The following is a 16488-nucleotide window of genomic DNA, read 5'->3' as shown; positions in this document are numbered from 1 at the left end:
ACCATAGTATGACACTCCCTCCCAAAACATATTAGTACTAATTTGATCATAATCAAACATATTTAGATTACCCTAAGAAAAAGTCACAATGAAATAAATAGATGAACTATTTTTGATATATGTACACACAAGTTATATACAAGTGATCAGATTTATTGGCTAGGCTTCCTAGGAAGGTATATTTGCTTACAGGAGCTCAAAGTGAAGAAGCACCATTGGATAAAGGGGAATTAGGTAGGTTCTAAGCAGGGATAAGGTTTGGTATTAAGAAGGTAAAGTCTGAGTTCCTTTTTAAGGTGTGCAGGGTGGGTGATGGAGCGTATGTGTAGAGGAAAATTGTTCCAAGTGTGGGCTACTGAGCAGTTGATAGTAGTTTGCCTCTGTTCTTCTTTGGATGATCTACATTCAGAAGTTGCTGGTTAGAGGTGTAGAGGGTTGTAGAAGGGGTGTAGGTAGATAAAAAAGTAGTGAGAGCTGGACAGGAAGAAGGTCTGTATAGAATGGAGTGTATAACTTAAAATTCAAAAAGTAGCAGTAGTTGAAGCAATTTGAATCATTGTAATGAGTTCAGGGCAAGGCAGTGATAGGAGCTGTAGGGGGAGTTAGTAATGAATCTTGCAATTTTGTGGTAAGTTTGTTGCAGTTTGTTCAAGGTAGTAGCTTGTATATTGGGTAGTATTGGGGCTGCGTAGAGGAGTGTGGGAAGGAGAAAGAACTGTGCTAGGGAGAGTCTAGCATTTGGAGTAAGAAATCTTTTGTTGCGATAAAGCAGGCCAAGTTTCTTTTTTTTTTTTTCAAAACAGGTTTATTGTTTTAACATACAAGAGAAATATCATAACAATTTTATACAAGTAATTAAAAATAGATATGATTATAACATTCAACAAAACAACTAAAGTATTTACAAAGACATCCACTACAATCAGATCAATTAATTAAACTAAAATACCATGCTATTGAAATTAGGATTTTTTAACAAATTTTGTAAATTATCCCATACAATATAATAAGATGTTTTTCTAGTTGTTCTTGACCTAATTGTGTTTATTTCCATATGGCACACTATATTCATAACATTTTAAATTCATTGAACGAAGGAGGTGTATCTGAAATCCAATTTCTGGTTATTATTTTCCTAGCCACTGCTAGAATAGACCATAACAAGGGAAGCTTAACCTTTTTAACACTTTGAGGTACAGGTGTGTTGAATAATATAAGAGATTTAGAAATAATGAAATTATCTGTAAAAAGAGCCTGCAAAAATTCATTAATTGACTTCCAGTATTCTTTCAATTTTATACAGTCATAAAACATATGAGCCCAGTCAGCATTAATTTCTTCATTACATCTTTTACATAGATTATCTTTATTATTTATTTTATTCATCATCAAAGGTGTATAAAAAGATCTATGTAAAAATTTCCATGTATAAAGTCTCCAGACAATGGAAGACGTAGTTCTATAGGCAGATTCCAATATATATTGTTAATCTTGTTGATTTGGTGGGTCCCCATTAATAGAAGTGAAATAATTCCAGTATGAATCTACACTGTAAAAAGTTTCTTGTCTGATAATTTTATGTATGTATGAAAGTTTACCTTTATCAGAAACTTTATGTTGTAAATTTAATATCAAGTAATCAATCAGTGTTGGAATAGATTCTTTAACTGTTATAGACATTAGATCTATTTTATTAATGAGATGTTTAAAGGTCTGAACCTCTAACCAGCAAGTTTCTCTTAGATCAAATTCTTGTTTTAAGAAATCTAGATTTTTAACTTTATTATCAGATATCAACTGATACCAGTGCTTTATCATTATCTATAGCTAAATGAGTTCCTTCAGAAGTAGATGGCAAAAGCATACCCTGAGTATACATTATAGGGAATATAATAAAATTCCATTCCCTGTACTTAGGGTGCATGAATATAAAGTTACGATAGCTAATAATAATATTTAATGGGTAACAAACCATATGTTTAGGTGTAATAGGTGAAGTACAAAATTCCTTTAGTAACCATAACATGGAGTTATTTACAATCATATTTTTATGTGTTAAGGAGATTTTCATGAAGTGCATACTAATTAGCTCCCAATAATCTTTCCATTTTGCAACATATGACTGATCTATTAATAAAGTAATAACTTTTACAATAGAAGAGATAGTATATAAATTAAAGTCCGGAAAAGAAATACCCCCTTGAGACCAGCTATTAGTATGTTTCTTTAATGCAATCCTAGGTCTATAAGGTGCCCATAGGAAATTTAACATTAGTGTATTCAGTTTCTTGATAATTATTTTTGTAGGTGGAAGTATTATTGATTGTATTAAGTATAAAATCTTGGGGAATATTATCATTTTAATAATTGTAAGTCTCTCCTCCATAGTAAAAAACATATTATTCCAGGTATTAAAAAGGTTTTGTATATTAAGAAAACAGGTATTATAATTATTATATATAATAGATTTAATATCTTTAGATAGTATTATACCTAAATAAGTTATCTGACCTGAATTGGGTACATATTTAGTAAAATCACTAATGAGAATATTTTTTCGTGTATATATAGGTAGTATTTTATAGTTTTTTTCTTCATTGAATATTAAACCAGAAATACTTTTAAAATTCATCATTTTATCAAATAGAGACTGCATAGAAGAATTAGATCCTGCTGATGTAATTAGAACATCATCTGCAAAAAGTTGAATTTTGGATGTTGTATTTTCATCTATTTCAAAACCCTCTGTGTCAGTACTGTTTCTGATCAAATTAGCCCAAGGCTCCATTACTAAAGTGAATAATAGTGGAGAAAGTGGACATCCTTGTTTTGTACCTTTAAAAATGGGTATTTTTTATGAAACATATGTTCCTACCTTAATATAAGCCAATGTTCCTTTGTATAAATGCTCAATTAGATTTACAAATGCATCTGAGAAGTTTGTGCACTTCAGTAAGGTAAACAGATAGTCCCAACTTACTGAATCAAATGCTGAACTTATATCAAGACTAATAAGTGTTAAATCTTTCTTTTTCCTATTTGCAAAATCAATTAATGTTAAAGTTCTTCTTATATTATCAAAAGTATTTCTATTTACAATTAAGCCTGTCTGATCTATATCTATAATGCTGGGGGATGATTGTCTTCAATCTATCAGCAAAAATACTCATAAACATTTTATAATCAACATTAAGTAATGAGATGGGCCGATATGAAGTACATCTAGTTGGATCTTTATTAGGTTTTAAAATTGGCGAAATAAATGTATATTGCCAAGATGGGGGGGGGGAGTTAGTAACTCAGTTTGGGCCAAAATAAAAACCTTATGTATTAATGAATATGTACTTTTCGAAAGGATTTTATATATCTCTGGTATAATACCATCATTACCCGGTGCTTTGTCTGAATTAAACTTATTTATTTGTGTAATAACCTCTGTATATGAAATACTTTTGTCCAATAGTTTAATCTGTTGTTTATTAAGCTTTTTATTCATGTTTGTGGTTATAAACTCCTTTATTTTATCTTTAGGTTCCATGTTAATGTTATTATGGTTAATTTTGTGAAAGTGATTTCTAAATTCATCTAGTATTTCTGGTATACTAGAAACATTCTTCTTTTTCCTTAGAGAAAAGATTTCTTTGATATGGTTTTGTTTATTCAACCTTTTTGTTTTATTTTTAAGTCTATGTAAGTATTTGGGGCTTATTGAATAAGACAAAACTTGTATTTCTCTAAAGTTATTTTAACTTTATGAGTTAAAATTTCTTTGTATTTCTCATTTAGTTTGTTTATTTCTTCAATAACTTTCTTGTCCATAATATTTTCTTTATTATTATGTTTATAAGAGTCTAATTTACTTTGAATATCTAACAATTCCTTATCCCAAGATTTCCTTTTATTATTATACCATCTGATACTTTGTCCATATAGATATGATTTTAAGGCATCCCAAACATAGACAATGGAGACTTCAGGAGTATTATTTATGTCTAAAAATGTTTTACTTCTGAAAGTATATATTCTTTATAGTCTTTTAGTTGAGTTAAGTATGCTGGTATCCTTTTGATCTGAACATTATGAGTATTTTTATCATGAATTCAAAAACAATTGAATTATGATCAGATATAGGACATGAAATGATTTTGGAATTAATTAAATCTGTTACCATCTGGTTAGAAATAAAGACCCTATCTATTTTTGAATAAGTTTTGTATCTGTTAGAAAAAAGGTGTATGGTAATGATTTTGAATCTATCTGATTATTAATATCATTCAAATGATAAGAATTAGCAAAATCATTTAAATGTTTTGCATTAGATGTAATTCTTCTTTTCCTATAGTGGTAGTATCACTTTCATGTAGTATACAATTAAAGTCACCAGCTAAAATAATATCTCCTATAGAGAATGATATGATCTTATCAAGATGATGTTTCACTGTATTAATACCAATTCCAGGTATCCAATATACATTAATTAAAGTGTAAGTCATCCCATTAATTTGTATTGTAACCATACAAAACATTCCTTTGTCATCCTGATAAGACTTAATGGTTTTAGGAATGGGCATACTTTTATTCCATAAAATAGCCACTCCTCTTTTTTTATGAGTGTGCTCTGAACTAACCAATACTGTATATTTGTTTGTGGCTAGTTTATCAATATCTTTTTCCAAGAGATGGGTTTCTTGCAGGAAGACTAAGTTGGCCTTATGTAAATTAATGTATCTTATTAGGCTTGCCCTTTTACATGGATTATTCAATCCATTAATGTTTAAAGAAATTCCTTTTAAAGATGTCATTTGGCATTTTTAAAACTTAAGAATCTTATGATCAAAGTAACAAATAACAACATAAGTAATGTTACATCTCCTTCTTTAGGTGTACCTTTAAATATAGCTGTATTTATTGAATCTCTTATGGGATTTTGTATAGGATTCAATTTTGTTTGTAGTGACAATGAGTGTACAAAATATATTGTGGATGTCAAAACTATATACATATAACAATGAACAAGTGAAAATAATGTAAGGATTAAACCTTGCATCCAGCCTGGAGTTAAAAACTCCAACTTAGAGTAGTATTTACCACTCAAGTTAACCCCCTACCCTAAGCAGCAGTACCTCAGCTACCACCTTATCAATTTAATACTGGTTATATTTAACTTAAATTAACAGCTTTCAATTCAATTATCTAGCAAGACAAGACTACACATTTGGTAAAACAGCATCATATAAACTAAAATAAACTTTTTTTTTTTTTTTAAACTATTCATACTACTATATACATCTATGTAATATAATACACTTGTATTCAAATAGCATTCAAATAATCTTGATATTAGGAACCAAGAGGGGAGAGAGAAATAAAAGACATGAAAGAGGGGGAGAGAGTGAAAGAAAGAGAGAGAAAAAAAAAAGGAAGGCATATTTACATATTAATTTATTCAAAGTATGTAAAAATAAGTTCTAACATTCATTTAAATCAAAAACTTTGGCTAATATGGTTCAGACATTACATATATTAAGATGCATCTATTTTCTGTCATGTAAATGCAGTCAACAGCTTCCAAAAAAAAACCTTGAATTGCTTGTATATGAGCATTTTACTCATACTCATTATTGTATAGAATAAAATATTATATTTATAGAAATTGTTATAAATCATACTGCATAGTTATGCAAATTCTCAGAAACACTTGCATTATTGTAAAAAAAGCCATCTGTATTTTGTATGTCTATACTACTGCTTTAAAATATATCACGACATTTCTTCCAGAATAGAGTTATAAAGTTATTTATGCTTGTCAAGCAGATGAATTAAATGAGTTATAGTAATGTATATGTTTGGAGCATAAGTTTTTAACACAGATTGGTATGCTGCAGTCAAGTAGATTTTCAAAAACACTTGATTAAATGTTTCATTTTCTATGCCTTCTAAAATAAGACATTTACTTACTACAAGAAACTGCATCATTTAAAATCATTATAACTGACATATTTTATGAATTATAACATAGATATTTAAGTAATTGTATAATATAACTCACATTTAGATGTTAAAGAGTTCATTTTCCTTCACATAGTCGCATTTGCATCAGTTCTACTTCCTGGTAGAGTGTTCTTCCTGAATCTGCAATGTGTCAGTGTGATATCTGGATCAAAGGTCAGATTGACTGCTTTCAGCTTCTCTGTGAGAATTCTGAGAGTTGAAGCTTTTAAAACAACTCGAGGACACTGTTCATGAGGTAGCCCACATCCCAGATTGTCTCCCTTAACATTTTGGCGGGAAACTTGTTAAAAACTAGTGACAAACATTCATTTAGCAGTGTAAATGCATCTAAACATGACAAAACCTTCGCAATGTATTTAACAGGTTATTACAGCCTCTATGTAAGTGAAATTAAGCCCAAAGTTATTAATAAGTAATAAAACTCAATATTTTTGTCCCAACTCAATTTTTATGCAAATCTTATTATTTACTGTGTCTATATGATCAAAAGCATTTCTATATATTAACATGAAAAAAAATAAAGAGAAAGAATAAAGAAAAGAAAAAGAGAGTAGAAAATAAAAGAGTGTAAGGCAGAAATAAAAAAAATGTAAGAGAAAGCTATAAGAAGTATATACAATGGAATATTACTTACAGTTTATATTAATAGAGTTAAAAATAAAACATATTATTTACTATTATTTAGTTCTAATTATTATTAGTTAAAGCATGACAGATTATTTACAAACAAGCATAAGCAGTATAATCAAGAAAGTATAATTAGGAATAGCATTTGAAGAACATATAAACTTTTACAAGGAATAAATATGTTATTATTCTATTAATCATATTTTCATTACTCTTCTCTCCCTGCCCTCCCCCATCCTTTACCCACTACATAATCTAAATAGAATGTCATTGTTTAAACAAAGAAAAGAAGAAAAGGAGAAAAAAAAGAGAAAAAAAAATGTATCAAATTACTGACCTTACTTCTCTTTTTCAGAAAGAGAAACAAATTGAATAATAGCTTGTTATTAGTTCCTCAGATATTTTGACTGGTTATGAAACAAAACATTTCTTTGCACACAGAGAATAACTTTGATTAAATCTTTTTCAGAATATTTGTCACTTTCTGGAAATGCAGGAACTATATTTAAAAAGATTAATAATGAAGTAAAATGATGAGAGAAAAAAAAGAAAAAAAACATAGAACAAATCATTTGTTTTTTAGTCTCTTCTTCTTCTCTGAAGTCTTCCACGAAGTTTCAGTTGCCAGTCTCTTTAATGAAGGACTAGCCCATTCCATTTCCTCTATTTTATCCAAAATCTTATTTTTTTTGATAAACAGTAAAGCAGAGTCTAAGTCATCAAAAATTTTAGGACCATCAGGAAGGAAGATTTTTAGCTTGGCAGGAAACAGAAGGTATGTTTTAAACTGTGCTTTTTAAGCTCCCTTATTAGTGGCAGAAAAACTTTTCTTTTAGCTATTACCAAGGAAGAATAGTCATTGTCAAAATGCACAGTTGTCTCATTAATCTTAACAGGAGCTTTAGCCCAAGCAGATTTAAGAACCATCTCTTTATCAAAAGATGATAGAAATCTAACTATAACTGATCTAGGATAGTTTTTGTTAGAGTTAGTATTAGCTATAGATCTATGTGCTCTTCGATACCAAAAGAGAATGCTTCTAGTAAGTCTAAAGTTTTAGGAGCCATGTTGTTAAAAAGAAGTAATATTGTTACCTTCAATATTTTCTGGCAGTCCAAAAATCCTAATGTTATTGCGCCTAGATCTATTTTCCAGGTCATCCAGCTTTGTTTGTAAATGTGTATTTTGTTTCAGCAGAAACTCAATGTTGATTTCCTCTTCTTGGATTCTATTTTCCATGTCATTCACAGCTTCTTCTATGCCTGTCACCTGGATCTTCTGTTGTTGCAGGTCTATGTGTAACAAGTCTATTTGTTTTGTAGTTTTTTCTATGAAGGTATCTATTTTAGTATCCATTTTATCCATCTTAGCAGTAAGTTGCTGGATTATACTTATCAGAGACTGAAGTTCTTTCTTGATGCTGGAGTCTTGAGAATTTGTGTTACTGGAACTCATTTCAGACTGATAAACTGACAGGAAAATTTCCAAAGTGATTTCTGACAGGAATATTGTTAAAATTTCCTTTCTTTTTTAGATATAGTTCAAGAACTATATAAAACAAACATATTTAGAAAGAAAATTACTTCAAAAATTAATTTTTTAAGTAATTAATTCCTGTCAGTGTAATGAAATTGGTGGAGCTGAAGAAATCTGCTGCTATCCTGTGTTCATCCTTGGCCACGCCCCTCCCGCAGGCCAAGTTTCTGGTGTGTTTTTTTTTCCTTGCAGTAAGTGCAAGTTAAATTTGAGTTTGTCAGCAATAATGATGCCTAACAGTTTTGTGAGTGGTTCAGGTTTTATGATAGTGTTGTTGGAGGATGTTATAGTAAATGTGGATTTATGGTTTGAAAGTGAGCGGGGAAGAAAGAGCAAGAGCTTGGTCTTCTTGGGGTTAAGGATAAGAAGTTTGTCAGATAACCATTTCTCTGTGGAGTTTTGAGTAAGGGTGTGAAGGTCTGTACTACTACTGGAGATGGAGATGAGTGCAGAGTCATCTGCATATTAGGTAATACTACTGGAGATGGAGATGAGTGCAGAGTCATCTGCATAATATGTAATACTACTGGAGATGAAGTGAGTGTAGAGTCATCTGCATATTATGTAATACTACTGGAGATGGAGATGTGTAGAGTCACCTGCATATTATGTAATACTACTGGAGATGGAGATGAGTGTGGAGTCATCTGCATATTAGGTAATACTACTGGAGATGGAGATGAGTGCAGAGTCATCTGCATAATATGTAATACTACTGGAGATGAAGTGAGTGTAGAGTCATCTGCATATTAGGTAATACTACTGGAGATGGAGATGAGTGCAGAGTCATCTGCATAATATGTAATACTACTGGAGATGGAGATGAGTGTGGAGTCATCTGCATATTAGGTAATACTACTGGAGATGGAGATGTGTAGAGTCATCTGCATATTATGTAATACTACTGGAGATGGAGATGAGTGTGGAGTCATCTGCATATTATGTAATACTACTGGAGATGGAGATGAGTGTGGAGTCATCTGCATATTATGTAATACTACTGGAGATGGAGATGAGTGCAGAGTCATCTGCATATTATGTAATACTACTGGAGATGGAGATGTGTAGAGTCACCTGCATATTATGTAACACTGCTAGAGATGGAGATGACTGTAGAGTCATCTACATATTGTATAAGAGAAGATTGCAAGAGGTGAAGAGTTCATTTGTAAAGATGAATAGAAGCGGACTCAAGATAGAGCCTTGTGGAATACCAGTTGGAACAGAGATAAAGGGAGAGCAGAAGGAGAGCCATTTGACAGATTGCTGCCTACTAGATAGAGAGCTGGAGAACCAGGCAAGGGAAGTAGAAGATAGGTTGAGGGTAGATGGCTTAGTAAGGAGGATAGAGTGAGAGACTGTATTGAAGGCTTTGGAAAGGTCAAGGAAGAGGCAGGATATCAGTTGATTGTTATCAAGGGCTTTGGCTATGGTATGAGTGAAAGAGAGGAGGGTTGTGGATGTGCTGTGGTAGGGACAGAACCCATGCTGAGTGGTAGTGAGAAGGATGTGTCGGAGAAGGTGGTTGAGAAGTTGTGAGTGAATGCATTTCTTGAGTATCTTAGAGATGTGAGAAAGAATAGCAATGGGATGATAGTTAGATGGATCAGTGGAGTTGCCACCCTTATGTAGTGGGATAGTAAAGAAGGATTTCCAGATAGCAGGAACTGTAGCTTCTTGTATAGATCTGTTAATGAGAATGGATATAGGATAGGCTATAGATTCTGCAGCAGGTTTGAGGAATGTAGGAGGTAGGTTATCAGTAGAGGGAGAGCATGGTTTAAGTTTTAAAAGAAGAGATTTAATGTAAGAAGTTGACATGGGTGTAAATGAGAAGAGATTCTGGTTGTGGGGTTGATGGGGGTAGTGGTAGTTGCAGTGTTAGTGTTAGAGGGAGTGACGTTTTGGATAATGTCAATGAAGTGTTTGCTGAGTAAGGTAGCAATTTCCAGAGGAGATTTGTTGAGGTAAGGTGAGGGGTTAGAAGGGCTGCCAGGGTAGAGTATTTTGTTAAGAGTAGTCCAGAATTTGCGAGTGTTGGATCTGTTGTCTAGTTGAGACTAGTTGTAGTAAGATTTTTTTTTCTTTAGTGACTAATTTCTTGACAAGGGTACCTAGTTGTCTGTATTTATGAAGAAGGGGAGTATGCTTAGTTTTAAGCCATGCCTTCCAGGTGCTATCCCTGTTATGCATCAGTGCTCTAGTATCTTTGGTGAGCCATGGAGCATAGTTTGATTTAATTCTAATTTTCCTGGAGGAAGCAAGGGAATTAAGGATATCTAGGAAAATGTTAAATTTACTGACAGCATCATCAAGAGGGATGTGTTTAAGGATGGACCACTCAAAACTAGATAGAATGGAGTTAAATTGGGTGTTATTGAAGTTACAGAGCTTACGACAGTCTCTATATAGGTGGGGTTAGTGTGCCTGACAGGTGTGTCTGAGGATAGGGGTGGGGATGTGATCACTTAAGGAGTCAGGTAAGGTACATGGGCCATGGTAGAGGTGGGAGGAGTTACTGAGTACCCAGTCAATGGTGGAGCTAGAAGATAAGTCTTTATTGAAAAGGGTGGGTGATGTAATCAGTTGATGGAATCTATATAAAAATATATATATACATATATACATATCATTGTGTACATCTTTGCACACATATTATCACACACATATTTATTCAACAATCCAAACTTTTAAGTTTAAGAACTGGAACAACATAACAGGCTTCATTTAAACAAAGATATATTTGTGCATTCAGACTAAGCTGGCACATAATTTCCCTAACCAATAGATGATCTTCTAAAAACATTACCCCTCACATCCCTTTTTAACTGTTCCAATATAGTGTGTCTAAACAAATGAGAGGGACACTCCTTCACATGTCTAAAAAGTGCATTAGTTTCTTTACACTTAATAATATCTCTCTCATGCTCATAAATTATGTCTTTTACTCTTTTAATAGTTTTGCCAATGTAAAAGGAAGAGCACATCTGGCAACATGCTGTGTATATTGACCAGTTAGTTTCGCAATTGTACCTTCCTTTAACTCTAACCAACTGGCCATTCAGATTGACCTTATCCCCCACCAAAATGTATTTACATATCTTACAATGGACACATTTGGGCATACCAATTCTACCTGTACTGGTATGTCCCCTCTTTCACTACAATTAGATCCTCTCAACAGCAGGTCCTTGAAACTGATGTTTCTTCTGTAAACTATTACAGGGTCATCCCCCAACAATGTGTGTTAATGGGTGTTGGATGATATTAAGAACCAGTTGTGTTTTAACACACTAGCTATACTATAGGAATCCAATGTGAAGGTTAATGTACATGGATTTGAAATTTTATTTATTTATTTATTTATTTTTTGGGTTATTTTTATAGATGTCTCATGTCTAATAATACCACAATCCACACTCTCATACGTCTCATTACCTGTGTAATAAAATAAGGGGCAATATATTTTCCTCAGCCTTTTATCTACCCCCTCTTCTTTTAGGGTCTATATTATTTCTGTGACAGCTTAGGTTGTCGAATGCTCAATGATCGACACCTAGGCGTCGAAGTTTCAAAATTGCAAACGGCCATATAAGCAATTTCTTTCCTCGGGGAAAGAATTCGCTTGGCCGTTATCGGGGATTTGCACTTTCCCCAATGTAGAGCGATCTCGGAGTTGGTATATTTAGTTGGGGGGGCACAGCCCTCCATGTCGTGGGGTGTGGGGGTTAAGCCACCTACTATATTTAGGTTGAAAAGTTAATTTTATTTCCGGATGGCCTAGCAAATTCTTTCCCGAGGAAAGAATTTGCTTATATGGCCTTTCGCAATTTTGAAACTTCGATGCTTAGGTGTCGATCATTAAGCATTCGACAACCTAAGCTGTTGAAGAAAAAATATAGACCCCTCTTTTATAGGTGTCAAAAAATCCATAGGATACCCCCGCTTAACAAACATTTCCAGCAGTTTATCACATTCAACAAAAAATAGTACAGAATGCAGGATTAAATCATAACACCTCTACAGCTGAGGATTTTTATCACCATTCAAGAAAAATCTTGATGATTGGATGGGAAATGGGAAATTCACCCCAGGGATCTCCTTTGTGGCTCTGCTCAACAGTGGCACAAGAAAATAAATTTCTTGGGTGGCAAAAGCTAGGGTACCTTTTTGGTTGGGCTTGTATAGGCCCCAGGGCCGATAGCCTAGTACCTACCTTTGAACCATCAGGGAGCCAAACCGAAGACTTCTTTCAACAAGAAAAACGGAATGAGATGGAAACAGATGTTGCATTGGATTCTACTGGTTCTACTGAAGTAAATGACAGTGATTATGTTAAAAATGTGCTGAATAATGGTAAAGATTTTACAATTTATAACTTTTCACATTGGGAGTTTAATGTGACCCATGTCGACTTATTGGTGAAGGGTTTTAATTTTGTTCCTTCAGCTTGGGCTAAAGTGGGTCAAACATTGCTTGATTTGAAATTGTTCATTCGGAATCTTAATTTAACTGCATGGTTTGGGGGAACTAAACCTAATGAAATAAATACATATGGTGTTAGTAGTTTAAAAAGATCTAGTACCTTCAACCCACCATATGGGACATTGTCTACATTTGAACAAATATGTGATCTGGGATGTTATCAGTAACCCTATTAAAAGACAGCATTACAATTTAAACATGGATGAAAGGAATATGTTGTGGGATATTGTGAATGACAAACTCAGAATCATTAAACCTAATAAAGGGGGTAGGGTGGTTATCATGGACATTATTGATTATAATGACAAAATTAATGCATTATTACTTACTGATATGTTGAAATTTCAAGGAATGACTTGGATATTGCATATGCTAAACTGGATGTTGAATTATATGATATGTTATTACAGGGTCAAATCAGTAAGGACGAATATGATTTTTTACATAAATGTCCAGTCACCGCTGGGATTTTTGGTATTGCAAAAATCCATAAAAATGAACTTAACCCACCATTAAGACCCATAGTTGATGGTAACAGGAGTAAAATCTATTACATTGCTAAGTTTATTGACAGTTGGTTGAAACAACCTGTGGCTTCAATTTCACAGATTTGTCGTGATTCTTGGGATTTTTTGAGTAAACTATCTAGGGTAAGATTTAGTAAGGACAGTCTATTAGTTACAATAGATGTTTGTAATTTGTATTTGTTCATGCCCCACAATGAAGGATTAAGATGGTTTGAAGAGATCTTGGGTGATTTACATATGTTAACACAGGATCGTATTAATGTCCTGGTTAGTCTTATGGACATGGTCTTATCTAACAACGTTTAGTTTTTCAAAAGTCAATTATTTAGACAAGCAAATGGGGTAGCAATGGGGGCAGCTTGTGCCCCCAGTTTTGCCAATTTAGTAATGGTCTACTGGGAAAAGTATTTTGTATTTAACACTCCTTATTATGATGTTTTTTTTGTTTTACACCTGCTTTTTGGACAACATAGTTATTGTTTGGAAGGGTGATGTGGATAAATTGATGGATTTTGTAAACGACATTAATTCAACAACATCTTTTTTAAGATTTGTGCATTCATTTGATTGTGAAAGTATGGTATTTTTGGATGTGGCAATTACCAAAGATTTTGAGAGAAGTTGTTTCAAATCAAACATCCATAATAAACCTACATTTTCCAACAGCTACTTACACTTTCAAAGCTGCCATCCTAAATTTCAGAAAAAATCTGTAGTATAGGGCCAACTGGTAAGACTTGCTAGGATGGTATCGGAGGATAGTGTATTTTTTGTTGTATGTGATAAACTGCTGGAAATGTTTGTTAAGCAGGGGTATCCTATGGATTTTTTGACATCAATAAAAGAAGAGGTGGTAGATAAAAAGTTGAGGAAAATATATTACACCTTATTGTATTACACAGGTAAAGAGATGTATGAAGATGTAGATTGTGGTATTATAAGACATGAGACATCTATAACAATACCAACAACAAAAAAAGATTTTTCAAAACCATGTATATTTCACATTGGATTCCTATAGAATAGCTAGTGTGTTAAACCACAACTGGTTCTTAATATCATCCAACACCTATTTACTAAAATTGTTGGGGGATGACCCTGTAATAGTTAACAGAAGAAACATCAGTTTCAAGGACCTGCTGGAGCGAGGATCTAATTGAAGTGAAAGGGGAAGTACCAGTACAGGTAGAATTGGTATGTCCAAATGTGGCCATTGTAAGATATGTAAATACATTTTGGTGGGGGATAAGATCAACAAGAATGGCCAGTTGGTTAGAGTTAAAGGAAGGTACAATTGCAAAACCAACTGGTCAATATATACAGCATGTTGCCAGATGTGCCCTGCCTTTTACATTGGCAAAACTATTAGAAAAGTAAGAGACAGAATTTATGAGCATGAGAGGGACATTATTAAGTGTAAAAAAACTAATACACTTTTTAGACATATGAAAGAGTGTCCCTCTCATTTTTTTTCAGATACACTATAGTGGAACAGTTAAAAAGGGATGTGAGGGGTATGGTTATAGAAGATCACCTGTTGGTTAGGGAACTTATGTGCCAGCTTAGTCTGAATGCACAAATATATCCTGAAGCTTGTTCTGTTGTTCCAGTTCTTAAACTTAAAAGTTTGGATTGTTGGAAAAATATGTGTGCAATAATACGTGTGCAGAGATGTACACAATGATATTGATATATATATATATATATATATATATATATATATATATACATATATATATATATATATATATATATATATATATATATATATATTTTTTTTTTTTAATATATTGTGTTTTTTAGATGAAGTCAAGTTTAATGTTGGTGTTTTAAAACATTTCCTTTTAAATTAATTAATTATTTTAAGTGTTGTTTGATCTTATTAGTGTATTTAAGCAAGCTATTAACATTCACAGTAGTTCTGATAAAGTCCCATTTGGGATGAAAGCACTTAACTGCTGGATGTGTTTTAAACAATAGAGTGCAATGTGAGTTCACCTTTCTGCCTACTTGGTTAATGGTGTTTGAAAGAAGCTGGTCCTGACAACATCATGGGCAGGGTACTAAGGGAATGTGTGACAGAATTGGCTCCAGTACTCACAGACATCTTCAACACTTCACTCCATCTAGCCAGTGTTCCAAAATGCTTCAAGGAGATGACTATCATTCCTCTAACCAAGAAACCACAGACAGCTCTGAATGACTACTGACCAGTTGCTTTAACCTCAATGGTAATGAAGTGCCTGGAGAGGCTGATCAAAAATCATATAGCCTCAATCTTACCTGTGATGCTGGGCACACTGCAGTTTGCATACAGGACAAACCGAAATACAGGGGATTCCATCTCACTAGCTCTCCATGAAACACTGAACCACTTAGAAGGCAAAAACTGCTATGCAAGACTGCTATTCACCGATTTCAGTTCTGCCTTCAATACTGTCATCCCGCAGAATCTGATATCGAAGCTACTTCAACTGGGCATAGACTCTCATTTTTGCTATTGGATTCTGAACTTCCTTACTGAAAGGCCTCAAAAAGTTTGTGTGGAAGACAACAGCTCCAGAAGTATCATCCTAAACACAGGAGTACCACAGAGAGTCTTAAGCCCTCTCATTTTCACTGTGCTGACACACGACTGCATGGCCAGACATGAGATGAATAGGATCATCAAATTCATGGACGACACCACTGTTATAGGCCTGGTGAAAGACAGAGAGGAGGAGGCCTACAGGAATGAGATTGATCAACTACTGGTCTGGTATGACAACAACAATCTAGCACTGAATGTCAGCAAGACAAAGGAGTTGATTGCTGATTTCAGAAGATCTCAAGTACCACACAAACCTCTAGTGATGAAAGGGATGACAGTGGAAAGGGTCAAGAGTACAAAGATTTTGGGTGTTACTATCATGGAGAACTTATCCTGGTCAGTCCATGTATCCAACACAGTCAAAAAAGCTCAGCAATGGTTGCACTTTCAAAGGAAACTTAGGAAGGCAAAATTACCAAGCTCCATACTTCAGACCTTTTATAGGGTCACCATTGAAAGTGTCCTGACCAACAGCATTACAGTCTGGTGTGAGAGCTGTAACAATCAAGATCAGAGGGCCCTCAAGAGAGTTGTAAGGTTGGCAGAAAGAATCACTGGCACCTCCCTTACACCACTGAAAGATCTACATAATGCCGGTGCATCAACAGGGCCAAAAGGACTTCCAGCGATCCAACGCATCCTGCGAATGGTCTGTACACTCACCTCTCCTCAGGCAGGAGATACAGAAGCCTGCATTGTAAGATCACCAGA

The sequence above is a fragment of the Protopterus annectens genome, chromosome 12.part0 (assembly GCF_019279795.1).
Source record: "Protopterus annectens isolate FY-2018-M chromosome 12.part0, PAN1.0, whole genome shotgun sequence".
Classification (NCBI taxonomy): Eukaryota; Metazoa; Chordata; order Ceratodontiformes; family Protopteridae; genus Protopterus; species Protopterus annectens.
Note: the sequence above shows the minus strand (reverse complement) of the source record.